Raw genomic sequence first — 7,500 nt, forward strand, 5'->3', positions numbered from 1 at the left:
ATCACTTGGGTAGGGAATTTGACTTGTGCTTTTTGTAGTCAGGGTGGTTCTTCTGTAATATGGTTCTTTTACCAAACTGTCGTCTGTCCATTAGTTTTTTTTCCTGTTGTAGACTCATTAAAGAAACAAACCTGCAAATAAAAATAAAAATAAAACCTTCTTGAACTCCATCTCCAATATTACCTTTTTTTAATCTCGCTTTTGAACCAATCATAAATAACATAGTAAATGTAATATTTTGTAACTTACATATTTTTCCATGTATGCATATGTATTTCACAAAATTATGTTTGAATCACATATAAATGTAGTCAAAAGGAAGATTTAAGTAAGATTTACCTTTATTCCAATCCTCTGATGTCCACTCCATGTGAGACTTTGCTGAGGCCAGTCATTTCCTCTCCATGGTTACGAATAGTCTTGGTACCTTTGTTGGCTTGCATGCAAGGTATCCCATCTTATTTAACATTTTTTCTGACTGTAGAGTGTTTGCATTAGAAGCCATAGTTGTTCCATTCATTGGCCTATTCTTTTTAACCATATTTACAAGCATTCCGTCCTGTGTGAGAGACAGACTTTCACATTTTTCTCTTCGATGGGATTCTTAGTATTCCAGATTATCAAGTTTTCTTTTCACCTTTGCAACTGAATTTCTTGGCTGTTTCCCTTTGGCTTAGAGACATTTTTGGAGATGAAATTAAGTAGCAGAAAAATCTGCCTGATTCAGATCCTTTCTTCCACCCATGGTGCTTCGGAAATCTGAAGTCTAGGAACAGAGTTAAAGGTCACATGTCAGTTGAAACACCTCCTTATGAGGTACGAGGAAACTAACAAAACCTACGAACTACTGGAAATTTGGCCTGTTATCATTAAAAAAACTATTTTAATAAAATTCCAAATACTAAAGAGAATAATATTTTGAAAACAATAAACTGGCACGATCCTGTCTATTGTATATACTGTACAGAACCCAAAAGATGAGAAAAAATGACAATATCCGTAGCTGTCTCAACAATTATACAGTGTCAGTACTGTATATCTATAAGCGTGTGTGTGTGCGTGCGTGTATGTGTGTGTGTGTGTGTGTGTGTGTGTGTGTGTGTGTGTGTGTGTGTGTGTGTGTGTGTGTGTGTGTGTGGTTGTGTGTGTGTGTGTGTGTGTGTGGCTGTGTGTGTGTGGTTGTGTGTGTGTGTGTGTGTGTGTGTGTGTGTGCGTGCGTGCGTGCGTATAGGTGTGTGAGAATATGTACACACACACACACACACACACACACACACACACACACACACACACACACACACACACACACACACACACACACACACACACACACACACACAGGTGCGTTCAGCACGGGGGACAGACGAGAGCCCGGGTGAGACTGTTCGCCACGGCAGAGGAGCAATGACTGTTCGACTGAAGGGAGCGCTCGGCGGCGTAGCGCTCTTACCTCTTGCTTTTTGATGTATTGTTTTCGTGCTACACTGTAATGGACCGCTCAGTTAGACACACATACACACGGACTACCTGACACATTCGCTCTTATGTACACATCACACATCTGCACATCCGGGCACCCTCTTTCTCTCTCCCTTTTTTTTTATACTCTCGCTCTCTTAATCTCCCCCTCTCTCTTAAACGTAGCTAAATTTCAGACTTGGTGTAGGCGAATTAAATGAAATGTACTCTAATAATGATTGTGAAATTGCAGGTGTTTTTTTCTGAATAATTAAGGAGTGGTTATATTATTGCCAAAGATTAATAAGCAATTATTATTTTTGATTACCTGATGATTGGAATCACACACACACAAAAAAAAATCATAAACTTTCCCCAAATATTCGCAATCACAATAATAATAGACATCCTTCGCAAAATGAAAGACCCCTGGCATCTGAAAATAAATTGAAGGTAGAAGAGGTATGGTTTGTACGCAAACACGTAATAACATATATGTTAAATTTAGTGCGAATCAACCAATCAGCCCAGCAGCCATCGCCTTGGATGCTTAAACTGTGGGGAGTTCAACCAGAGAGTCCTACTGTAAATACGACTATAAAGTCAGATGCGCCTCCTGCATGGTCACAGAAGTAGACTGCATCTATTATAATGAATAGGAATTTGGCCAAGAAAACTGTGCCGATGGTTAACCTGCACTGAATAAGTACCTCACAAATAATGTATTTATAAACGCCCATTCACTTTCTCTATCACAAGGAGGAATTAGAAATTCTAGTCAGTGAAAGATGTATTGATATTTTATGCATTACTGAAACATGACTCCTACCAACTACAAGTGATTCTATACTAAATATATATCTTTCTTTAATATCTACCACCATGATCATGGTCATAGGGGAAGATCTATACTAAGGGGGTTTTCAGGGCGACAGAAGTCAGCAGAGATAGTGATAAAATCGGTGTTGAGGATATATGGACTACAATATGCCTTGAAGTATCGTCTATCATTGGTAGTTGCATTTATCAATATCCTCATGCTTATGTTGTGATTTTTCCTTATTTTCAGATCAATTTAATGAATACCCCACTTACGGATGGTTTATGCGAAACCCGGTCTGATCGACGATGAAAAAAGAAAACAAGAAAAAAAGCCTTGGACAGAGCGTCACACAGCTGTAAAAAGATTCTCCACTGCTTCGAGCATTTAACTATTCAGGATCGGAATAAGTGGACAATGGTCGGTCACTACGGTGAAGTTCTGAAGTTTGAACAAATAAAACTTACACGATCATCGCCTATATAACAAGCCACCACTCTTCTGTTTGATTGTCGTGTAACAGACCTCGGCGTCAGTTAGTAACTGAGAGCAGCATTGGAGAAGGCGTAGATGTCTGTCACCGTGATCCTGCAAAAGAGCGTATCCTACCCCATAGAGAAGGGAAGCATCCGTCTGGAGGATGGTGGGTATAGCCAGATCAAATGAAGCAAAAATTGGTGGACTGGAAAGCACCTTCTTAACTCAGCAAATATATCAATTATTTCTTTTAAAAAGTAGGCCTTAGCTTCTCAAGATAATGTGATGCTCGAAAGGGGGAAATTCTGCACTTTTGTTTACAAGCTGAATAAAAGTGGATACAGGCTGCTGTGAGAGATACTTAGACTCTGTAGTCAGGCATCATCTGCAGTTGTGTAGTCTTCTATTACCATGCGTAATGAGTACTCAGATGGGGTGTCTTACTGTTGGATGAAGAGGGAAAACTAACATGACAACTATTCTGACCCCTGTCTGGAGACTGGCAATGGATAGACGGTGTCCTGTCATTTTGGAGAGCTCCAGATTTGGAGTTCTGTTGTTGTTCCTTCTGCGTCTTGCAATACGAATCGTAGTGACCAAAACAGAAACAAAGACGACTCTGAGTCTTGTTAGCAGGTGTGTATGCAAAATGACCCTGACATCCACAGCCATGACATGCACTCTGAGCAGTTGGGCACTATCCTGCATAATGTAATTTTTACAGCACTGGTAGACATTTGCAGACTTTGTAGTCACTAAAGATTGAGGGAGCATGTTAATGCATCTCCATTTCTTGCCCTACTGGTATGTTGACACAACCTGCACCTGCTCAGGTGGAGTGCACTCCTGGTGTCTTCATATGACTGGCAGGTTGCCACAACGTCTTAGAGCAGGAAGCTGGACTTGTTCTTCATTCTTTATGCCCATAAAGATCACCATCTTCATTTGGGTCTCTTCACAGACAGATAAATGTCCAGGGCAAATGTCAACCTCATCTGAAACATACATAATATTAAACAACTCCCTCCAGCATATGGCGTTATTACATAGTCCCTTGATGTACGCCTGCAGAATATCCAGTACCTAATCAACGATATCTGCAGTGTATGCTTCAATACACGCCGTTTGAAGGGAAAGGCACATTCGGAGCTGAATAAGTTGCTTCGACTGTGGTAGGTTAGACAGATCCACCATTGTAGCATAGTTGTCCCATCAACATCTCCATTCCCCAAAAATCTGATACATAGTATTGGGCTTGAGCGGTGGTAGTATCTGTGTAGCAGCTGTCTGGCAAGGCGGAGGCTTAGGGGCGGTATCTGTATGTACTGTTTCTTCAGCAGGTGGAGCGTAGGGAAACCGCCTTGAAGTCGCCATCATGGAAACTAAAGCTCCGAATCTCCTGTCGGCTTCCTGTCATCTCTTCTCCTTGTCCTGCCATCTCATTTCCTCTTAGTCTTGCTGGCTTTTCTCTTCGTTCTGCGGTTTTGTTTCCTCCATACACTTAAGGGCCGGCCACATTAATCTATTCTATCCTGGGATCACTTTACAGAGCTGGATGCTTCCCTAGCTATAAATGGATCCGAGATGAAAATCCCTCCTCAGCACAGAGGGATTTTCTGCCTAGTGCTGAAATATATTGCCGAAGCAAAAAATATAACAGAATCACTGGTAAACTCATTACTTAGAATCTTTAAAAAATGACAATATTATGATAAAAACAAAATATATATTGCATCGAACAATGATGTCTCATTAAATGTTTATAGATAATTCAGATAAACGTTCATTTGACTAACGAACATAAACATCAACCCACTCTGATAGGTTAAAAACATGAAGCTCTCTTCGGAGGTTATTTACGCCTTATTGGATTAAATGAGAGCCAGGGGGCCATTGTGGGACACCAGTCATAAGGATTATAAAAGCAGGAATTTTAAAGGAACATTAATGGATGAGTTAAGCGATGAACTCTGTCATGAAGTAGCCCATAAAAGCATCCTCGATGGAAAGCGCCTGTTTACTGTTATGAATGCTGAACTGAGACGATGGTTCTCTCCGAAGGAACACTGAATGTAGTGTGACCAATCCCTCTCTGTAGCTGACAGCCTTCGGTGATCCCATATGGGGATCCTAGGACAGAATAGACTAGTGTGACCTTCGCTTTAATAAACCATATGAAGTCCATATGCAGTGGTGGCTGGGGCGGGGGCCCTACAGCCTGCTCTGGGTAGAAGGAAATATACCATAAAATTTAGTCAATATAGACGTATCATTAATCCAATAGGATGTGGTTTATTCATTAATTTATTTTATTTGTTTTGCTTATTTATTTATAAATTATCAGTGAATACCAAAAAGTGTTATATATAAAAATTTAAAATATAACATTTAATAAATAAAGACTTATCACTAATATAATATCCTTTGGTTTATTTAGTATATTGAATGCGTCACAACTGCGAGATTGCAAGACCTTCAGCACTGCGTATCTTATTCTGAGCGAGGGTGTCGGGCCTTTACATCGGCGCGACACTTAAAAGGAGCACCAGGCAAAATCTAATCAGTTGTTCCGGGACTTTGATTTGTGTACTTTCTGCCATGTGACTTCGCCTGCTCCGCTGGATCCTCTCCTTTCTGTTTGTACATATCCTGTTTTTTTTTGTGTATTGTTGTGCCCTTAGCAGCAAAACCTAGTGTATGACGTTGGCAAATTTTCCAGGATCATACGATCTGGAAAACGGCACCATGAGGAACTATGTGTAGGAAGGTGAAATACTGGGCCTTCTTAAACTCCATTCAGGAGCAGGAGAGAATCAGACGTGGCTAGCTAGCTCTTTACTACCGGAAAGGAGCAGAGGCAGCTGTGCAGTGTCGCAGGAACCGCAAGGAGGAAAGATGCCGGAAAGCAGAGCAAGCACTATGGAGGAACGTGGGTCCCTCTTTTGGCCTTGCTCTGGCCCTCCTTATGCAAGGGAGGACATTGTCTGAACAACTCAAGTGAAACGGAAGAGTGTGGGTGACGGAAGGGCAGGCCCTGGGGCCACGTCACCGCTGGATATAGGACCTTGGAACCCCGGCATAGGCATCTCGCAGTTGTGGTTCTCTGAAAATAATCTCCAATTCTTGGAAGATTATTTTGAAGAGAGAAGGGAGATATGTCACAACTGCGAGATTGCAGGACCTTCAGCGCTGCATACCTCAGTCCGATCGGCGGACTTATGTCTTTCACGATTGGCTCGCATACCTCATGGTAAACGAGGGTGTCGAGCCTTTACATCGGCGCGACACTTAAAAGGGGCATCGGGCAAAAATTCATCAGTAGTCCTGTGACTTTGACTTGTGTGCTTCTTTCTGCCATGTAACCTCGCCTGCTTCGCTGGATCCTAGACCCACTGTATTGTAAGTATCCTGTTTTGTTGTGTGTAAACTGTGCCTTAGCAGTAAATCTTGTGGTGTGTTTCCATTGACCTGACCGCTTTCATTCCTAAAACGAACCCTGACAGAGTGTTATTCACCGTGTCCCTCCCCCACCCACCTAATTGTACTCACTTCGCTCACCGACCCCCCCCCCCAATCCCCCCAGCAAAAGCTGAAGGAAACATACACAAGGTTATGTTCTCCTTATACATAAGTACATAATATTATCTCTCGCACGCACGCACACACACAAACACGCATCTATCTGTGAGAATTCAGTTGTACAATACTGCCGATGAAAATAGCAGCGGTACCAGAAAAATGCTTTTCCTTGGTGTACCCTTTGAATATTCCAAGTGTTAATTGGTAAAAACGCAGGATAACAATCCTATGTTGATATTTATACTTTATCAAGTTTTTTTTTTTTTTTTTTTTTGGCATATTGCATAAAGCATTTTAGCTTAGTCTTAATACGATCAAACTGAGTACCTTAAAGTACTGAAATAATTATACCCAAAAATGGAATGATTAACTGCAAAGAGAGCACCATAATATGCACAATTTGGATCTAAATTATTACAAAACGAATGCTAGCATATAAATCAAGTTATGGTGCTTACCCTTTAGCCCACAGTACTGCCTGCATGTACGAATTCAGAATAATATCAACGTAATTTGACACATGCTTTGGCTTATTCATATCCATATGACACGCCTATCTTAGGCATGATCTGCTGGTACACACTATAAATATTTACTGACAGTGCTCATGTGTACGAAGTTACATATCTTACCAGTGCGTAAAATATGTCGAACCAAATTTAGTCAGTCCAAGAATTCCTCTTTAATGGAAGTAATATCTCGTAATTTTCTTTCCAAAGTGTGTGCCCGAGGTTGAAATACCATTTTATAACCATGCTAACGCTTTTTTTCTTTCACCAACAACGCTGCTGTCTTCAATATTGTTATCGCCTTTATCAGCATCGTTACTAGCGCCATGTACGTGCGTCTCTCACCCTTCTCTGTGCTGGTGTTCCTCGTGCTTCCTGCCCCGTTTCCTCCATGAACTGCGCAGCGCCCTGCCAGCGGCCATTTCTCCCAGCACGCCTACTGTGCGCCTGCACCCACGTCTCACCTTAGGAGGCCCAAGGCGCTTTTCCTAAATGGCGTTGCAAAAGATGTCTTGTTTTTCCTGAAGAGCTTTGGGTCGTGACCATTCCTTATTAACTTTCTAGGTACTTGATCTTATTAGGTTACTGGCGTCGCATCGGGAGTGAAGTGCGGCGAAAGTCCGAAATGCTTGGCGCGTTAACTCATACTGCTCACGC

This window comes from Penaeus chinensis, chromosome 18 (genome assembly GCF_019202785.1).
Source record: "Penaeus chinensis breed Huanghai No. 1 chromosome 18, ASM1920278v2, whole genome shotgun sequence".
Classification (NCBI taxonomy): domain Eukaryota; kingdom Metazoa; phylum Arthropoda; class Malacostraca; order Decapoda; family Penaeidae; genus Penaeus; species Penaeus chinensis.